The sequence below is a fragment of the Carcharodon carcharias genome, chromosome 5 (genome assembly GCF_017639515.1).
Source record: "Carcharodon carcharias isolate sCarCar2 chromosome 5, sCarCar2.pri, whole genome shotgun sequence".
Taxonomy (NCBI): Eukaryota; Metazoa; Chordata; class Chondrichthyes; order Lamniformes; family Lamnidae; genus Carcharodon; species Carcharodon carcharias.
In genome coordinates, this window is record NC_054471.1 from 59,986,943 (window position 1) to 60,009,079 (window position 22,137).

The following is a 22,137-nucleotide window of genomic DNA, read 5'->3' on the forward strand; positions in this document are numbered from 1 at the left end:
TATTGGCATTAAAAAAAACACAAAAATGGTGATCTATCAAATGCATTCCAAGAATCCACATTTGAAAATTAGGTCCAGATAATCTGGAGATGGGTTCATGTGCAACCAATCCAATACAATTTAACCCAATCCATCCTGTTTTACTCTTCCAATAGCAATGCATTGCTAATAGGTAAGTGTGTAGATGGTTGCGCTGGTCAGGCGACTAAAGCATAACTTTCATTCAATCCCATTGTTAGGGACAGGTTCAGGAGAGAACTAAAAAACGTGTTCCCTTTCCTTTACTCTCCATAAACAATGTGTTGTTTGAAAATGAAGATGCCTATGTTTCTTAGCCTCTGGAGTATATGTGATCAATTTAAATAACAGCAGCAAGCATTCATGGATTTAAATAAAGAGTTATTCACCCATTCACCCCAAATGTCTAAACACTATGCCACTCACACACACACACACAAATAAGAAAAATATTGTTCAAGAGAATAGCGTACTTTTACTAGTTGCAAACAAACTAATATATCATAGTTCACGTGTTTGGCTTGCTGTGGGCCCATTGAACATGGCACTTTCACTCCAAATGGGTAGCTTAGGTGGGTTCAATAGCTGGAGTCATATATCAGGATTATTGCAGGATTCCCTTAAAGGGGTGGATGTTCAGCAGGCTGTGAAGTTGGTTACTTATGGTGCTTCTTGCCAGGTCTAAAGTTTCTGTACAGGTGAACCTGGAATAGGAATCAGCCTGGGAGACTTTCAAAATGTAGCAGTCTCCAGGTGTAAGTGTTACTGCATTGTTCTGCAGCTAGTATCTGTAATGGGTGTTCTTTGCAGACTGACTAGTTTCTTTCCGGTTCTCAGAATAGGATTTGGTATCAGAAGTTAGTTTTAGTCAGGTGACCAACCCGATCAATACTTTTATTGTTCATCCAGAATGATTTGAAAGTCTGATGCCGTTGCTACACAATGAAGCATTGATGGAATGGGGGAGCGGGGTCTTCACATTTATTAATGATGAACTGTTTCATTTACAGTTCCCTTTTATCAAGTTTCAAACTTGGATGCATAAAGTCTGGGAGTCTATTGATTTTGAGTTTGGAGTCAACTACAAACAATAGCAGGTGTAAATTGCAGAGGTGGGCTCCGCCTGGGTATGTCCATTCAAGGGAGATCCCCCTGTGAGGCCCCCACCCCTTCCCCAGGTGATTTAATTAAGAACTTTCCGTAGGCTTGAGGTTGTCTGTGTTGAATTTGCTAAAGTCATCTGACACTTGGCAACCATCTTAGTAGCCTGTTTAGTGCCCATTTTTAAAGGAAAGAGAATTCCAGAAAATTATATACTGGATGCAGTTCACGTTTAAACTTATGAATAGGATTTGCTTTCACTGGGCATGACACTATTGTATGATTTATACGTCTAAAACCAATTCACCTCGTAGCTGCAGTTAGCAGCAGGTAACAGGCAATCATTACAGTCAACTATTCATGAGATTCCTCTGTAAATACCCGCATGAATGACTGAAACCCTTCAGTCTCTTTTTATTTTGGGGATATTTCTTACAGGTGTACAACTTGAAGCAGTGACTGTAAGCATAGATTAAAATGACTTTGCACTTTACAGATCAGGTGTCTGATATTTATTAGCCCATAGGTTGCACAATATAATCCCAAGGAAAATCTAGGCCAGGCTGTTTTATCTAGCAGCCAATATTAAATGGAGCTGTGCTGGCAAGAAGACCATTTTAAAAAGTTATCTCTAAGGGGTCCAATGTGCTATGTGTCAGTTATTGATGTGGAGTCAGCAAACCAGTATTTAAAACCAGTTCAGAATATTGGAAAAGCGATGAGATTGAATTCTAACCCCCGCTGATGTAATGCATTTTCAAAATGTATTATTATAGAAGCTGAATTTACTGATTCAGTATCTTGTTTTGTCACCTCATACATGGAATAATACTTGAAAAACAAAACCTTCTGCCTCATTCAGACTGTGACTGCCGGGTCTAAAGAAATGGGATTTAATAGAAAATTATGGGGTGGCAGTTCGACATTGAGATTTTTGGAAATGTCATTTTGTTTGTACCGTGGTAAAATAAGCAATTAATTCCACAGCAAAACAAACCTAGAATGCATTAAGCCAGAACTCTCATTTCATGCAGAATATGTTGCAGCCTTTGGCAAATATTTTACTTTCGCTTGTATCTTTTGTTATTCCAACTTCAGTAAGAGATTCATGTGTGATGGCTGAACCCTGGAGAACAACATCTGTGTCAATTCGTTGATATAATAAAGTTGTCTTTCTGAATCCCTTGATTGTTCTCATTCATTTTTTGCTGATGTCACTCCTTGGACAAGTCTCTATTGCAGGTGCAATGACCACACACTGATCCAGTGGATTATTTGCACAGTGTTCTAGAGGTCATTTAGGTCCTGCACAACTCTAAATTGGAAACAGGTCTGTTTCTTCAGCAGATGAGAAGAAAGGGTTTGAAATTTATGATATTATTATTACATATAGAGTAACAGATAATCTGGGAGTGTCTTGCATACTGTAACCTAACTGAGCATTTGAGGTCCTGTCATGCACTATGAGAGTGAAACTTATTTACTTTGGATACAACTGAACCCTGAGGGTGTGTTAGAGCTTTTAACTCACTCCAGATATCTATTATTTATATAAACTGCTTTTATTTAATTAATATGCACTGTGTGAGGGACCTGCTGAAAAAGATGTTGATATAGTAACTCACCCAGCCGCAGAGTGGGAAGATTATCAATTCTGCCTACTCTTGGTGGGTTTTCAATCTCAACATAGCTGGCACAGGGAAAGGGGCAAATTGAAGTGACAGACACATGCCAGGCAGCTTTCTGCCAGAGAAGGAAAACAGGAAGATGAGCAAACACAGGAAAACTCTCAGTTCGAGACAGGGTAGATAGAGAGAAACTGTTCCCATTGGCAGATGGATGGGGAACAAGAAGACACATATTTGAGGCGATTGGCAAAAGTACCATTGGTAACATGAAGAAAAACATTTTTACAAGGTGAGTAGGATCTGGAATGCCCTGCCTGAGGGTGTGGTGGAGCCAGGTTCAATTGTGAGCTTTAGAAGAGAATTCTAAGCACCTGCAGAGAAAAAACATGCAGGGCTTTGGAGAAAAGGCAGGACAGTGGGACAAAATGTGGTTTAGTATCATATAAAAGATTACAAATGCAAGCATCATTCATTCTCCAATAGTTCTGTCATAACTGTGTACAGTGGAATCTTTTAGAAACAAACCCCACTAGTCCAATCAATTAAATGCTTTCAACTTGTTATCTGTGTAACATCACTATTTTACTGCAATATTTGTATCATTGAGAGTAAAAGCAATGGCAAAGATCTGACAATGCAATGAATCCTGGTGGCAGTGTGAGGCCAACACCAGGAGGCAGCCTCATCCCATTTCAGCATCAGTCCAGCTATAAAAGTGAGTGGGACCAGTGTGAAGTCAGTTTTAAGTAGTTCCTGGGTATTCTAGCTGACCATTTAGGATCTTTTCAAGATTCATTCTAATTGTTAATTTCACTCCACTGAGGCCTGTTCTAAACCAATGTCAGAGAAGCAGCATTATAAGCTGCTAAATATATTGATTAAAATGGCTTTGTCATTTTGATGCTATCAATCAAAGATACTCAATGTATGCTTTATGAGCTTATATGGCCCTCACCGCCTCTCCCTCCTCCTTTAAGACACAACCTAGGACCTACCTTTTTGACTAAGCTTTTGCTCATCTGTCCTAATTTTCTCTCCTCAACTCAATAAGGCATCTTCAACAGCACCTCCCAAACTGGTGACCCCTACCATCTAGAAGGACAAGGACAGCAAATGCATGGGAACACGACCACCTGCAAGTTCCCCTCCAAGTCAGTCACCACCCTGACTTGGAAATATATCGCTGTTCCTTCACTGTCACTAGGTTAAAACCCTGGAACTCCCTCCCTAACAGCATTGTGGGTGTACTTACACCACATGAACTGCAGTGGTTGAAGTGGTGGCTCACCACCACCTTTCCAAGGGCAATTAGGGATGGGCAATAAAAATGCTGGCCTAGCCAGTGATGCCTACATCCCATGAAAGACTTAAAAAAATGTAGCTTGTGTCAAATTTTGTCTGGTGAGATTCCTGTGAAGTGACTTGGGACAATTCACTACATTAAAGTGTCTATTTAAGTGCAAGTTGTTGGTATTGTCGTGAGCTGTTTTTGTGGCTGTCAGCCCAGTTACATGTTTGCTACTGTTATGGCACCTGACAACCATATGCCCTGATCCAAGTTCTGTTGCTGCGATTGCTTCTACCTACCCTTATGTGGCTGCCACTATTGCTCCCAACTCCAGTACCTTCCTTACTATTCACATTTTAATGTTTTGCTATCTTTTTTTGAGGACCACAGGTTGGATGTTGGGTGTCAGAGATTTAAAAAGCCTTCAGAAAACATTGGGAGTCACTCTGTGGCCTAATCAGACCATGAAATCCTGACTGAGCAGCCAATAGAATGGATTATCTTTAAAATGGGTTAAAACACAAAGTTAGATTAAAGGAAAAGACAATCTATATGCAAAAGTGCTGGAATTGCACAACAATTTAATAAGCACCTGAAAGAGAAAGACATGCTGATATTAAGAGGGCGAAATGATGGTGTAGTGGGCTAGTAATCCCATGGTTCATGTTCTGGGTTCAAATACCACTGTGGCAACTGGTGAAATTTAAATTCAATTAATAATTTTTTAAAAATCTCGAATTGAAAGCTAGTCTCAACTGTGGTGACCGCAAAACTATCATCGATTATCGTAAAAACCCTTCTGGTTCACTAATGCCCTTTAGGGAAGGAAATCTACCATCCTTACCCAGCCTGGCCTACATGTGATTCCAGAGTCACAGCAATGTAGTTGACTCTTAACTATCCTCTGAAATGGCTGAACAAGCCACTGAGTTCAAGGGCATTTAGGGGTGGGCAACAAACGCTGGTCTTGCCGGTGACACTTGCATCCCATGAGTGAATAAATAAAAGCAAAAGTGTAATAAAAACAGAAAATGCTGGAAAAACTCAGCAGGTCTGGCAGCCATCTGTGGAGAAAGAAACAGGGTTAATGTTTCTGAAGAAGAGTCATACGGGCTTGAAACATTAACTGTTTCCCTCTCCACAGCTGCTGTCAGACCTGCTGCATTTTTCCAGCATTTTCTGTTTTTATTTCAGGTTTCCAGCATCCGCAATATTTTGCTTTTATTTCACTATATTATGAATGTACCTGAAAAATGGGAAATGCTAACACATAAATAGGAGACTCTCACTTCATTATTTGGTTGCTACCATCAGACATTTCAATATTGTACGCTCCAACTGCTGGAAAAAACCGAGGATGTCATACAGATCAAGGTGTATGGCTTAATAGCAAGAAAAGTGCTGTCTTTTTAAAAACTGTTTGTTGAGGCACTCAGTCAATGCTGTTGCATGGTGACAATTTATTACTTGTAACTGACCATATTACATCAAAGGCTGTAATATACAGGAATCCAATGGAGATGAAGCACTAAATTTCCTGTAACAGTTTTATGAGCCTGTGTTTTGTTGTGGAAAGTCAGAGGTTCACAATTCTGCAATTGTGCCGTATCTCCAATTCCCCCAGCAATGTAATTTCATTTGACCCAGTGCAACAACAAATGCCCAGGTCAAGGTATGCTTGTTTGATGCATGCAAAACATGACATTTGGTGAAGCTGAGAAATCCCAATAAGAATAAAGCTGAAGATAGATAACTTACAATCCTTTAGCTAGATAATGTTAAAAGCAGTCACTGTTAATGATGAGGAAAAGGAAGAAAATGTGCCCGAGAGATGGAAGGTGCTGAGTAATTTTTACATTGTAAACACACCCAATCTGAATACACAGGAGAGGCGGTGGTAATGGCACAGTGGTATTGTCACTGGACTGGTAATCTAGAGACCCAGTGTTCAAAATCCCACCACAGCAGATGGTGGAATTTGAATTCAATAAATATCTAGAAATAAAAGTCTAGTGATGACCATGAAACCACTGTCATAAAAACCCATCTGGTTCCCTAAAAGAAATCTGCTGTCCTCACCTGGTCTAGCCTACATGTGATTCTAGAGGTTGACTCTTAGGAAAAAAAAAATGTCTCTAGACAAGGGCAACACCCGCATCCAATGAATTTTTAAAAAGCTGTTTTCTGTAGAATAATCTATATTTTACACAGAATTTATGACACAGGACAATCAGTTTTTAAGCTCCATACCCTAACCTATGTCCACCCTTTTTACTTCATCTCACCGTTTCAACACATCTACCTTTTCCCTCTCCCTCATGTATTTACCAGCTTCGCCTTAAGTGTATCTATGCTATTCACTGTGATATTTTTGGCACAGAGACAGTTGTATATTCAGCCAGAGACGTTTAGAATTAGAACTGCAAGAGCTGTTAAACATGGATCCTTTATCTCCTCTTCTAACAAGCAGACTCACTCTGCTGGTACATGTGTGTAAGGTAGCCTCAGGGGACAAAATGCACAAAAGGCATTTTCAATACACTATATTCACCTTAGCCATGCCATGTGGTGGCAAATTCCATATTCCCACCACTGTCTGGTTAAAGACATTTCTCCTGAACTACTTATTGGAATTATTAGTGATTATCTTATATGGCCCCTGGTTTTGGCCTCCTTCACAAAGGGAAACATTTCTATGTCCATCTATTGAACTCCTTCATAAGTTTTAAATACCTATATCATATCAACCCTTAGAGCCTAATTTTAAGCAGCAGAAAAGCCGAGGAAAGCCTGTCTCTGACAGGCCTGGAAGCCACGACTCTATTTCACATTGTTCAGGGAACTAGTTGCCTGAAGTTGGGGCTCCCATTCATCTGAGTCAGGATGTCCTGCCTCCAAGAGCTGCCAGCCAATCAGAAGGTGGGCAGCTCTTCAGCCCCAGAAATGCTGCCAGGAGTGGCGCCCACTGCTGGGGCTGTTACTGCTACTGCAGCAGGCCCTGGAGCAGTGACGATGGAGCAGACCCTGAGTGCAGTTAAGTGGGGGCGGAGTTAACCAGGTTCAAGAAGGCAGGCCCCAGTGTGGGTAGGTTGAACTCACAGCTGGGGCAGTCCCCCCTGCTAGGGAGCCCTGCATTGGCCCCAGGGTATCTGAGCAGGAGGGTCCCTCACCCACAGGTACACAGGGAGGCTGCCAGATTTTACTGGGTGGCCTCACAAGGTGGTGAAGTGCCCCCTGCTGCTGGCAGAATACCAGTGATGGTGAAGGGGCCCTTAAGTGGCTGTTAATTAGCAACTTATGGTTTTCAATGGGCCTAAGCATCGGCAGGCTGCCCTCCACCTACCCCACCCCGATAAAATACAGTGGCAGCGGGAAAGCCATCCAGTCAATTTCATTCCCCACCCCGACCACCGCCTCCCAGCCCACTCATGCAGACAGGGATGGACAAAGTTCCAGCCTCCCAGCCTCAGGCTTCTGTTTTCTAGAAAAATAAAGTGCCCCAGCTTGAACTTGGTCAGAGTGCAGCTCCACTGAGGAAAATTGCTTTGGATCATTGTCCTGTGCTCCATGTTGGCTTGGGCTGAATGAAGCTCCTCTTACACTATGAGTGGTTTGGACATAGCCTGTATTAAGGTTGCCTTAAAATATTTATTTACAACTATTTACAACCAAGATCACATGGTAAGAAACATAATTCTCTCTACACAGACTGTTCTGTGTTCCACTCCTTCGGAGTCCCCTTCATCTGATGTCATGCCTACATCATCATTCACATAAACATTAAGCCTTTACTCTAAATCTCTTCCCATGGTGTAAATCTCAAAAAATCAGAACTTCTTATCAGGATCTTTAATTTCTCCTAGAAAGTCTTCAATTTCAATTGCTTTATTTTTTAAAATTTGTTCATGGGATGTGGGCGTCGCTGGCTGGGCCAGCATTTATTGTCCATCCCTTGAGAACTGAATGGCTTGCTAGGCCATTTCAGAGGATCTTTCTTTCTTTGTCTCTCTCTCTTTCTTTCTTTCTTTCTGTTTAACATGTCTTGTCCTACCACAGAAAAAGCAGTCAGCACCCCCTGCTGGACAGTCTTCTCAGCAATGCAGTTTTTTGGCACCACATTGGGGGGCATTTTAAAATGGATGAAACAGTTCTCCAGCAGGTTTAGCAGCTTTTCGGTCAGCAGGGCTCCCGTCTTTGGGCCTATGTAATGAATTGACCTCTCCAGGGCCTCGCAATCTCCCCAATTCTGCTCCCTCAGCTCCACCTGCCTTACATACTGTATTGCCTTTTCTAAAGTTAAGTCATCTATAGTTTATAAGAAGCCTGTTAGCACCTCATCAAGCATACCAACTACTATATAGTCGTGCATTAACTCTTGTTTTAAGACACCATAGCCGCAACCAGTGTCAAGTCTGCATAAGTCATTGGTAAATGAATCGATGGATTCACCCAGCCTCTGGCTTCTTTGGTTGAACCTTGCCTGCTTAATTACCAGACTTTTCTTCAGGCTTAAATAGGAATCAAATGCCCTAGAGCTTTCTCATAGGATGTCAAGGCATCCTTCCCTCATCAGGGCTTCTTCTGCTCTGGGCCCGATGGCATACAGAAGGGTACTGACCTGGTGTTTTGTGCCTTTTCCTGTAGGCCCAAAGCTGTTTGAGACCTTTCAAATTGGCATCTCCTAAGCTCCCTTCGTTGTCCTTGCTGTGGACCTTCGATGTTTTTGAATGATGTGGAAGGGGAAGTGACTGTTCAATTGATGCTGACCTCTTCACCGGTTCACTTTCTGCCTCCTACAAAAGCATTACTTGTTTTTTTCTTTCTTCTTCTTTGCGAAGTCGAGCTTCTACCTCCCATTACCACTACCACTTGCCACAACCACACAAAAGTGAATGTGTGATAGAATTAAGGAGAAAAGGCACCATTGCACCAATAAGGTACAAAATGAATTGTCTACGAGATACTCAATGTCCTATTTTATAAAACTCATAAATAGAATGTAAACAATTGAAAATTTAAGGAACTTAATCTGGAAACATATGATCTGTGGACTTTAATGCAAAATGCAGAGTACATTGGACCTTCCATTTCTATTTTATAAATTAAGGAGACCTGCATTTTGCAACTTTTGTAATTATTAGCATTCTGAAATGATCATAATTGTGCAATCCTTTTCTTATTTTATTTTTATTTGATTGATTGTTATTTTATGAATTATGATTCCTTGCTATATTTGCATCATCAAAATTCAGCACCTGCATCATGATTTTTTCAATAAATCAATAAACCAATGGTATTGATTAATGATGTCTCAGGGATTCTCTCAATACTCTGAACTGCTCCTTCAGTTGACCCTAATTACCACCATCATTAGCATGGAGGGGCTAATGTTTTATTTGGCTGCGATTACTATTGACAGATAAAAATACATCGAAAAAACCTTCAAAGCAAAATCTAAGCTTTTGTTGTACTGGTGTTGTCCTTAGTGCAAGGTTCACGATTCTTTTTTAGACAAGGCTGCTCTAATGTGGAAATGGTGAGCACATTTTTTGCTGTAAACCGCCAACAGCCAATTTGCAATGTTTCCAACGTAGAGGACATTTTTTCACCATGGACAGATTTATTCCAGTAAATATAAACTGTCTGTTCTAAGCTTTGGCTGATTTCTTTGACTGATTTCCCATAGAAAGTACACACACAATCACTGCTTTCCAGGGGTGTAGCGATAGTGCATGTGTCTTTCCGTGTGCATGTGCCCAAAAATCCACAGGCTACATTCCTGGGAGTCTCACTTGGATCCCTTGGAGTTACAGGACCAGTAGGAAGCCACATCATTTGCATGGGGCTGATAGACACCCACATCACCATGGACATTTCTTGGATGCCTGCCTGCCCAATATGCCTGAAAGAAGCAGTGTCAATATAAAGCTATTACTTGATCCGAAGCCAGTGAAGAAATAAGTAATTGTGATTTTTCTGCAATTTCTGAACATGTTAGTTGATCATCAAATGAAGGGGTTAGATGACGTAACTACTGAACTATCTGAAAATGTTTCTGGATCCTGCAGCAAAGATAGCAATGAAGCTACAGAAAAGCTGAAAGGAAGGAGGCCCCTCAGAAAGGGTGTTCTTTGATTACTGTGCTCCAAGTGCTTGATTACTTCCTGTAAACCTTCTCAAGGTCCGATCTCCCTCAGCACATTGCAGCATGAAACATTGGAACAGGTGGATGGCTCTCAAGTCACCAGCAATCCTTGGCCTGAAGCTACCTCTGGAGTACTGGCAGAAGTAGCTGGAAGCAATGCAAGCAATACAAGGTGCAGTAATGTAGCGGTTATGTTACTTGACTAGTAATCCAGAGGGAAACAGAGTGAATGTTTCAGGTTGATGATCTTTCTTCAGAAAGGTTAATTCTGGCCAGGATTTTGTCAACAGCATGCCATTCCTGATGCAATAACTGGAATTGTGTGCCAATTCCACTTTCTCTCTTTTTGCTGTTTCCTACATGACTATAATCAGAATTCTAAGTGCCAGCATAAGGCATGGAAAACATGTGCAATTTAACGGCAGCTAAGTTTTTCATTGGTGAATCCTGCCATCAGCTGACAATGCAAGGGGTAAAGGCGAGCTTTAAAAAAGTCTCCTGGTCAGACAGGGAGATGTGGCTTCATCCTCACCAACCTGCTTGCTGCAGATGCATCTGCTCATGACAGTATCAGTAGGAGTGACCACTGCACAATCATTATGGAGACAAAGTCCCGTCTTGCCATTGAGGATACCCTCCATTGTGTTGTGTGGCACTACCACTGTGCTAAATGGGATAGATTTTGAATAGATCTAGCAACTCAAGGCTAGTCATCCATGAGGTGCTGTGGGCCATCAGCAGCAGCAGAATTGTACTCGAGCACAATCTGTAACCTCTTGGCCCGGCATATCCCCCACTCTACCATTACCATCAATCCAGGGGATCAATCCTGGTTCAATGAACAGTGCAGGAGGGCATACCAGGAGCAGCACCAGGCATACCTAAAAATGAGGTATCAACTTGGTGAAGCTATAACACAGGATTACCTGTGTGCCATAAGCAGCAAGTGATAGACAGAGCTAAGCAATCCCACAACCAACAGGTCAGATCTAAGATAAAACAAAATACTGTGGATGCTGGAAATCTAGAACAAAACCAAAATACCTGGAAAAACTCAGCAGGTCTGACAGCATCTGTGGAGAGGAATACAGCTGATGTTTCAAGTCCATATGACCCTTCATCGGAACTAAGAATATAGAGAAATGGAGTGAAATATAGGCTGGTAGAGGGGGGTAGGACAGGTAGAGCTTGATAGGGGGCCAGTGATAGTTGAAGGCAAAGAAGAGATTGCCAAAGATGTCATAGACAAAAGGACAAAGGGCCGTGGACGGTGGTGATATTATCTAAGGAATGTGCTAATGGGGACATTAAGGGTAGCAAGCAGGACAAGCTAGTGGCAGATGGCCTTAGTAGGAGTGGGGTGGGGGGGAAGGGATTGAAATGGGCTAAAAGGTGGAGATAAAACAATAGATCAAAATACATTTTAAAAATAAGTGGGAAAAGAAAAATATATTTGTAAAAAAAATTATAAACTATTGGAAAAAGGAGGACCGTAAATTTCGGATCATGAACTCTCTCCTCTATCCCCACCCCCTTTCCGATCCCCCTTTTCCAATAATTTATAATTTTTTTTACAAATATATTTTTCTTTTCCCGCCTATTTTAAATTTATTTTGATCTATTGTTTTATCTCCACCTTTTAGCCCATTTTGGTCCCTTCCCCCCACCCCAAATCTACTAGGGCCATCTGCCACTAGCATGTCCTGCTTGCTACCCTTAATGTCCCCATTAGCACATTCCTTAGATAATATCACCTCCATCAACACCCCCTTCTCCTTTTGTCTACAACATCTTTGGCAATCTCTTCTTTGCCTTCACCTATCACTGGCCCCCTATCGAGCTCTACCTGTCCCACCCCCTCTCCCAGGTCAGATCTAAGCTCTGCTGTCCAGCTACATCCAGTTGTGAATGGTGGTGGACAATTAAACAACTCACAGGAGGAGGAGGCTTCACAAACATCCCCATTTTCAATGACGGAGGAGCCTAGCACATCAGTGCAAAAGACAAGGCTGAAGCATTTGCTATAATCGTCAGCCAGAAGTGCTGAGTGGATGATCAATCTCAGCCTCCTCTGTAGGTCCCTAGCGTCACAGATGTCAGTCTTCAGCCAATTTGATTTACTCTGTGAGAGGTCAAGAAATGGCTGAAGTCACTAGACACTGCAAAGGCTATGGGCCCTGACAATATTCCTGCAATGGTACTGAAGACGTGCGCTCCAGAACTTGCTGTGCCCCTAGCCAGCTATTCCAGTACAGCAACAACACTGGCAACTACCCAGATATGTGGAAAATTGCTCAGCTATGTCATGTACACAAAAAGCAGGACAAATCCAACCCAGCCAATTACTGACCCAAAAGTCTACTGTCCATCATCAGTAAAGTAATGGAAGGGGGTCATCAACAGTGCTATTAAGCAGCACTTGCTTGGCAATAACCTGCTCACTGACACCCAGTTTGGTTTCCTCCAGGGCCACTCAGTTCCTGACCTCATTACAGCCTTGGTTCAGACATGGACAAAAGAACTGAACTCCAGAGGTGAGGTGAGAGTGACTGCCCTTGACATCAAGGTTGCATTTGATCCAGTGTGGCATCAAGGAGCCCTAGCAAAACTGGAATCAATGGCAATCAGGCAGAAAATGTTCCACTGGTTGGAGTCATGCCTAGCACAAAGAAAGATGGTTGTGGTTGTTGAAGGTCAGTCATCTCAGCTCCAGGATATCACCACAGGAGTTTCTCAGGGTAGAGTCCTCAGCCCAACCATCTTCAGCTGCTTCATCAATGACCTTCCTTCCATCATAAGGTCAAAAGTGGGGATGTTCGCTGATGATTGCACAATCTCCAGCACCATTCCTGACTCTTCAGATACTGAAGCAGTCCATGTCCAAATGCAGCAAGACCTGGACAATATCCAGGTTTGGGCTGACAAGTGGCAAGTAACATTAATGCCACACAGACATCTGCAACAAGACAGAATCCAACCATTGCCCCCTGATGTTCAATGACATTACCATCACTGAATCCCCACTATCAATATCCTGGGGGTTACCATTGACCAGAAACTGAACTGGACTAGCCATATAAATACTGTTGCTACAAGAGCAGGTCAGAAGCTAGGAAAAGTGCAACAAGCAACCCACTTCCTGACTCCCCAAAGCCTCTCCATCATCTACAAGGCCCAAGTCAGGAGTGTGATGAATTCTCTCTACTTGTCTGGATGAGTGCAGCTCCCACAACACTCAAGGAGCTTGACACTGTCCAGGACAAAGCATCCCATTTGATTGGCACCACATCCACAAGCATTCACTCCCTCCACCACCGATGCACAGTGGCAGCAGTGTGTACCAACTACAAGATGCACTGCAGGAATTCACCAAAGCTCCTTAGACAGCACCTTCCAAACCCACGACCACTACCACCTAGAAGGACAAGGGCAGCAGATAGATGGGAATGCCACCACCTGGAAGTTCCCCTCCAAGTCACTCACCATTCTTACTTGGAAATATATCGCCGTTCCTTCACTGTCGCTGGGTCAAAATCCTGGAACTCCCTTCCTATCAACACTGTGGGTGTACCTACACCACATGGTCTGCAGCGGTTCAAGAAGGCAACTCACCATCACCTTCTCAAGGGCAACTAGGGATAGGCAGCAAATGCTTGCCCAGCCCGTGAAGCCCACATCCCATGAATGGTTAAAAAAAATCTCTGCATCTCAGCCATAACTTTTCTGCTCGACAATGCCATTAATATAAGTCTTGAGAGCACAAAGGTGACAGTGATGCTTTTCAGAATTAAATTACATTTGCAAATATTTCACATTATGTTATTTGTTGAGACTGGTTTAGTCAGAGAGCTGAATGTACTGGCATACCTCACGATTGGCACACATTGATGGTGCAAGGGACATTTATTTTATTGTGGAAGAAATAATGTTGTCTTTTTGCGGTCACTCCTTATTGAATATTCATGTTATGTCTAGTGTTGTTCTCGCCACTCTGTGGGTCATGATTAAACTTGCAGGCTCAGCTGGCCCTCCCTTCTAGGCATTGCATAGGACATTGCCTGAGATCACTCCCATTGGGGATAATTGAAATGTTGTAGGTGAACTCAAGGCCCTGTAAGGACTCTACCAGCCAACACCTTGAGGTGAACACATATTTGGACAGTACTGACACTGCCCTTTAAGCCCCTCATTTTCTTACCTTGACTGGCTCCTCCTCACCACCCCTAAAACATGCAAGACACCAACCTCTTTAGTTCCATGGACCCCACCCTGTGTCCTTCCCGGATCCTTCTTCCATCCCTCCATGCCCTTGACCACGTTGCACAATACCCCTCACCACTGACTCAGCCTTGCCGGCCCTGAACCCCCAACCAAGCTGTCATTCTCTTTCTCCCCTCCCTTGTGCCAGAGAGTTAAACAAAGAAAACCGCTGATCTCAGAGACAAAACCACACAAAGCTGACTGGTGCATGCCACCTTTAAATGATCGTGAACTGGGTGCCACATGATTCTCATGCGCTGCTCACTTTATCTTGAAGGTAGGGCGTTAATGAGTATACATGGCATACAAATATATTACAAGTATGAACCTGCGACAGGCCAGTGTCATGCTTGATGTGCCAGAACACGCTGCTGACTTTATCTCTGCATCCCAACCCACCGTTGGGAAATTGAAACTTTGTATCCCACTGCATTAAGTCACCCTACACGCCACATTTCCCACTCTTGTGAGCTCCATCAAATCCCCACCTCTGCTTTTCAAACCCTGGTTTTTTTCCATTTACCTTTCATTTAAAAATCCAATCCTCAACCTAAAAGTTATATTTCTAAAATATATGAATCAAAACATTACATATTCGTCACAATGTGAACAGTTTGCCTTGGGCTTAACATTCAGTGTTTTGCAAACCTTTGAAGAAAACGAGTTGCAATTTTAGAGTGCAGGGTATAGACAAACATCATGCACTAATAAAATAGTATTTTAATTCTACCTGACATACAACATTTTCTCGTTTTGTGCCCTCCCCCACATTAAGATTTAGTGTTTTCCACAATCTTGTTTCTGCTTATCCTCTTTCAATCATTCCACCACCTTGTTCCTTATAAATGTACAGCTTACTTCACCTTCCAAGCTTCCTATTCTAAATGCTTTTGTTTCCCCTTACACCTGCTATATCTGTTTAAACCCTGTCCCGCATCTCTACTTGGTCTCCCCTGCAGGGATTGGTCCTAGCTCTGTTCAAGAGTAGGGCATTCTGTTGGGGGGTACAACTGTTCAGAAATCTGACACCTATCCTCCTACGTAATAGGGTAGGTCTTGGCTTTGTGTGATAGTGTGAAACAAGTAATAGTGAGTTGGCAGCCTGTTTTCCATCTCTCCAAATTTACTTGATTGAAGTATATAAGATCCTGAAAGGTCTCGACAAGGTGGACGTGGAAAGGATGTTTCCTCTTATGGGTGAGTCCAGAACTAGAAGCCGCTGTTTTAAAATTATGGGTCATCCATTTAGGACCGAGATGAAGAGAATTTTTTTTCTCCCAGAGGGTTGTGTGACTTTGTAACTCTCTGCCTCAGAAGGCGGTGGAGGCGGGGTCATTGAATAATTTTAAGGCAGAGGTAGATAGATTATTGTCCGGCAAGGGAATCGAAGGTTATCAGGGATAGATTGGAATGTGGAATTTAGAAATACAAACATCTTATTGAATGGCAGGCTTGGGTGGCCAAATGGCCTGCTCCTGCTCTTATTTCGTATGTTCATATGTTTGTATGTATTTCCATTGAAGTCAGCTGGGAGATTTAAAATGGGCTGTCACCTGGCTACCTCTTGTTTTATACTTTGTAGAGAAACAAGGGGCCGAACCTTGTGCCCATCTTTTATGTCTTGACTAAATGAGTTTGTTGGCCAACCAAACTCTAACTGCATGCCTTCCTATGTTCTCATCAATTACTCCTTGCAATCAATAATGGAGAGAGACTGATGTAAGAATGAACAGCGATGGTTTATTGAGACATAGGGCAGAGCGCCAGATCATATGTGCTCACTCAGAAACCTCCAGAACTAGACTTACAGTTCCCAGTTTTCCGCGCTGTACAGTGATTTGTCAGTGCTGTCACATGATCAGTACACTTGGATTCTCTTAAAGGGACGGGGTACCTCAATTTACCACACCATGTGGGGTTTGATGTTTGTGGGAGCATACAATCAGGCAGGAGGGCGCCGGGTGGGACCCTGCGGTCTTCCAGCCTCCATCCCAATTAGGTTGTGGCAAGTAGGCCCATAGATGGCCTTCCTGCCCCACTGCCAATTGAGGCCTTCAAGTGTACTAAGGGGCCCTATCCTGTCGCCACTAGTATTAAGCCAGCAATAGGTCTAGGGCTCATGTTGCAGTAAGCAGGACAAGCATACCATGCGGGTTTCTTGTGGGCTCCCAAGGAATTCCTTCCTTTAAAGGCACTCAGTGCCTGATCGAGGTTCCTGGCTTCAGGAAGTGGGAGCCACTGAGAGCCCCCCTCCTCCGTCTTTACTGCCGACCTCCCTCCCCCCTCCGTCCCTTAATCCGCGAAACCTTCCTCCCACTATCAGTCACCTCTGGCCTGAGATCCAGTTATGAACTTAGGCCTTGGGTAGGTGTTGTACTGGCAGCAGCCACCGCCTCCTCAGTGGCGCTGCTGTTTAATAAATCTGCTGGCTTTTGATGGGCCAGTAGTTCACACTGGGCGGAAGTTCTGCCCCCAGGGTCGTTGATCCCAGGGATAGGCTCACCGCTGGTCTGTTAAATTCCTGAGTGGAGCAAGATCTGGGGGGGTCTTCCCTAAAAGGGCCGATGTGGGTCTTTCTTTGGATTGGTACTGTGTAGGAGGATGTGAATTTGATTATTAATGCCACAGGAGAGAGTTAAATTGTATATTTTATGATACATATATATAAGTTAATGTTGTGTTTACTTTTCCTGTGGTTTCAGTGTACAATTGCAGTTTAATCAGTTTAGAACAAATTTACAGGGAATGGCAAATTAGAAGTTCATTCCATCAGGTTTTTAAAAAAAAACTTGTAAATTTATGAATGTAAAACGGGTTCTTTTCTTTTAATCGTGTCATTATTTGTTCTTTACTTTCTTTAAAAAATGCAATTTTTTTCACTTTTTATTTATACGGTTCGTTTATGGTAAGTAAATCAAACCAGGTACAGAAAGTAAGGGAGAGAGAGCCAACTGCTTGATTTCTAAGCAAGTAGTTCTGCTTGAGACAGGATACTGTAGCTTTCATGAATTGATATGCATACATTGAAATTTCTCCTTTCATACCAAGTCTTTATTCTGCAAAAGAAACTGGAAAAGGTGCTATGTACCTTGGAATATGTACCCTGCCTATTACTCTATGCAGTCAGAAACTCTTAATGTGAAATTCATTAGCAAGAACTGAGCTTTTCTTTGTTGAATTGTTTGCTGTCTTTGTTTCTAGGAATGGCGCCACACTGCCAGCATGAAGTCTTTTGGCATCCATAGCCCAGTGCACTCTGCCAACACCGTGATTATTAAAGACATAAAGACACAGAGCTGTCTAAGTTCATTTGAGTCAGATGTTTGGTGCTAGAACTTTTAATTTACTCCAGTGCACATTACGGGCACAATCTGTGTAAAATTAAAAAAAGCTCAACTCCTCGCAGAGTTTGAACACTGTGTACCTGCTTGTTAAATAAAGCTGCGAGGATCCCTTCAAAACGCTCACTTGTGGTTTCCTTTTTTTAGAAAAGAAAACCTGTCAAAAAATAAAACCGAGGCCTTGACAGCCCGATTGTTAACAACTGCGAAAGTTCACAGCTGTGCCAAACTTTGCGTGGTGACATGGTAATATTGTGACACAGGAAGGGAGAAAATTGAGGTCCAGCAGCCAGAGTCTAAAGGGCATGGGAGGAAGTCAAAAAACAGGACCTCAAAGTTAGAAACCATTGGACAACTTCCAGTCTATGTGCTAGTGAGAGTAGAATTATGATGAAATGGCAGGTCAATGAGCGGTGAGAGATATGGTGCAAGTGGGAGGGCTTTAAATTCCTGGGAGACCAGGGCCAATTCTGTGGCAGGATGGACCAGGTAAAGAAGAACAGGCTGCACCTGAACAGAGCAAGGATCAGCATCCTTCCTCAGCGCTGTGGGGAAGGGCTTAAACTATTTGTCTGGAGTTGGGCACCAAGTTCTGGTATTAAACAGTAGAAACAATGTTCATGGATTACTGGGAAAGGCATTTAGAGTTGGAAAAAAACACAGAATTGCAAGGGTTCAAAGGAAATACAAAGAGGTCAAAGATAGGCTTTGAGTGCGTGTGATAGAAAATGCAAAGCAGTTTTGAGTGCACGTGTGTATATGCACAAATGTGGTTAGTAAGGTTGGTAAGCTGCAAAGTAGCTACATAGGAATATGATGTAATGGTGATAATTAAAGTCACTCAAAAAGGCATAGGATTAGATGCTTAATATTCTAGGGTAAAATTATTATTATTATTGGCATATGTGTCTCGGGAGATGATGGACTGCACCCAGGGTGTATGTTACTTCTATATTGAACATCGTCTGTTGTGGCTGTAGAGGCCGATTCGTGAGTGGCAGTCCCTTCCTCGGGAATATTCGGGAAAGACACGACAAGGAGAAAGCATGTGGAGCAGTGTTAATTAAGGAAAACATTTATAGTTAGAAAGAGAAAATTCCTTCAGGGATCAAAGAGGGAATCTATTTGGTTCAAGTTGAGACACAATAAAGGAGCTATTATGTTACTTGTAGTGTTTAACAAACCACCAAATACTGGGAAGGAGATAGGGAAACAGATGTGCAAAGACAATATTGAGAGATAGGAAGACTGCAGAGTAATGATAATGGAAGAATTTAACCACCCCAATATTGAATGGGGCAGTGATTGTGTTAAGGTCAGAGAAGGGGCGAAATTTCTGAAATGTGTTCAGGAAAATGAGAGGCAGTCAAGACACCAAGATCCCCCGATACTTGTAGGTGGCTGACGAAATTCTCTGCATTATTGTCCAAAGTTAGTGGGAAAACTGACTTACAAATTTACTTTTTAAGGGTCAGAATCGAAATACTTACAGCAAACTCCCCAATCATTATGCAGTGCCCACACATTGGCCCCCATCACCATACAGGGTGGCACAGTATCTTTCAGATTAGGAATGTATCAAGTCCAATCCCTGTTCTGTGCTGAGATAGTTTAGCCAGACTTGCAGTGGGTTCTCAAAAACCGATGGCTACTACATCCTCACACCAGGGTTCTGGAAAGTCGCAAGGGAATTTCCCTGAGGGGTCCCTCGATTGGCGGCTGTAGCTTCGGTAGGAAGAGTGTCGAAATCTCCAAAAAGATATGTCCACCAAGGTAGTGCTAACCTGCTACCAAAGTAAACACCGGTCAATTGGGGGAATCCTCGAGGAAATTAGCAGCATGTATTGCTGTTGTGTGAGGATAAGCTTGAAATGATCAAATAACACTTGCCCAAAAGTTTCTGTGGAACAACATGCAATGGAAGTCATTACTGTTTTATAGAGTTAATTTTCCAGGCAACTTTTCTTGGTGGAAACATTGAACTTTATTTACAAGACAGCAGCAGCAGCTACATGTGTGCATCAAACTCTATAACTAAAGAAGAACTGTCTCCTCGAGGTTCCCCATGCTGCTAACTCATTGGTTTACACAGATCATGTGATCTTACAACAGAGGATTATTCTTAAAGTTACAGTCCTACATTTATCATAACTATAATTATTACATTCCTCACCCTTTAACTTTTCTGTACATTTTTATTTACAAGGATATTTACCTCATGACATTACAGTATTTACACAGGTCATGAAAGTGCAAGTTCAGTCTTTCAGGTGGTTTCCTGATCCATGTGGAATGTCGTAGCTCCACAACTTCCAAAACTTTTGTAGGAACCACATTCTCTGAAGCCGCATTAACATCAGGTAGCTTATTAGACACAGGCAGTTCAGTGTCTTCCGCTCCGACAGAGATATCAGTTATGTCTATCCTTGATTGAGCATCTTCAACAGGAACCACAAGTTCAGCAATGGTTATAGGTGGAACATCATTTTGATGGGTATCTCCTTTCTCCTTAAATGATCCACATGCTTATGGGTGATCTGGCCCTCCACTTCCAAGTGGTATGACAAAGGTCCGGTCGCAGAGATTATTTTACCAGTTAACCATTTTGGTCCTCCTCTGAAATTCTTTACATATATTGCTTCACCAACAGTAAATTGTCACTCACAACTATGCAAATCATGAGTTGCTTTTTGGTTCCCTTAACTTTTTTCCACCTTCCCCTCCAAATTGGGAAGTATCAGGCTTAGTCTTGTTTGAAGACCACGTCTCATCATTAACCCTGTTGGTGTTGCTCCTGCTGGAGTGTGGGAGGTTATTCTGTAGTGAAATAGGAAATGAGCAAGTTTAGTTTCCAACGATTCACCTGTTAACTTTTTCATTCCCACTTTTTATTGTCTTTTTAGAGCCTTCTTCCTTTTTGTCTTCTTCTTTCTACCACAGAATTTAATCTCAGTCTTCTTTTTGACTTCACTGTCAGCCAGACTTCTCTCAGGTGAAATCTCAACTTGTCTTCATTCAATAGTTGAGCCACCCATGAATTGATTATCTACTTGCATCTTGGAAAGTCCTATGACTTTTGCTTTCAAAGCCTCTTTAGTTTGAATGAGCTGATTCCTCAGCTTATCTATCTCCTTCTTGGCCAGAACTTTGACGTCAGCGTACAGGAGCGGGCCCGACAAGCCGACATGTGAAATGACGCACATTAAGGCCATTAAAATCCTATTTAAGGTACTTATCAATGCTGCCCATCCAACCTTAATGTTGGTGGGCAAGCGAAGAACCCAAGTGGCTTTTGCTTTTTTCAGGAAGCCTCATCCACGGGCAGGTTAAGGTTTCCTGAAGGTTTTATTAAATAAACAAATATTTTTGCATAATTCATAACATGTCCCAGCTCATGTGACAGTGTCATATGAGGGGACATGTCTAACTAATTTTTAACTTTATTATTTCTTAACTTTTATTGTGTACTTAATCTCCTTGAGGCAGCTTCGTGCCTCAGGGAGATTTCTGCACTCTTGCACGCGCATACGCAAAAGAGTACAGGCCCTGACACTCCCTTCTTTCCCCGCCTGCATCACGCTGGGCGGGTCTTTATTGGCCCACCTGTGTAAAATGGTGGCGCACAGCTGTTCGTGGGCGGCGATTGGCTGCACGCCTGCCCGCGCTGGCGCCCGCTCCCGACTGGCCCACCCGACATACAGAAAACTCTCCCCCATGGATCTGTTGGCTTCCTCCTGGAACCTTGAACATTGCTACATCTTCTATGCCAACTGGTTCTTCAGCTTGTTCAGAGGGACATTAAATTCTTTCTGTTTCTCCTTGTAATTTTCCAGAGGCATAAACTTTGACTTGATGGATCCTTGTAGTGTGTGAAGGTCTATCAACAGGTTTTCCTTTTCTTTGTGAAACTCACTTGCTTCATCTTGAATTCTATCATTCAGCTGAGTCTCCTTGAGTTTCTTCTGCTGTTCTTCCATGTCATTGTTTAAGACAGTCTTCATTTCTTCAGGTTGCTGAATGGCTACACAGTCCTTTTTCATCCTGTTGCAGTCCTTGGTCTCTCCAGACTCTTTCTGAAACGCCTCGGCTTGTTCCTTTTCCAACTCAGGAATTCTTCATGCATCCTTTTGAAATCTCACTGGCCAATCAAGGTTAATTTCCCTCAACTAATTTCAACCTAGAAGACCTGACCCTTCACCTTCTACCACCATCACTGGTAGTTGTGCTGTTTGGTGTCCATAATGAACAGTTTTTCTGGTGATTCCTTTTACCTGGATTTCTTCGCCTGTGAACTTTTTCAACTTGGCAGAGGTTTGTTCCACATTTAATTGTTAATCACTTTTATTTAAATATCTG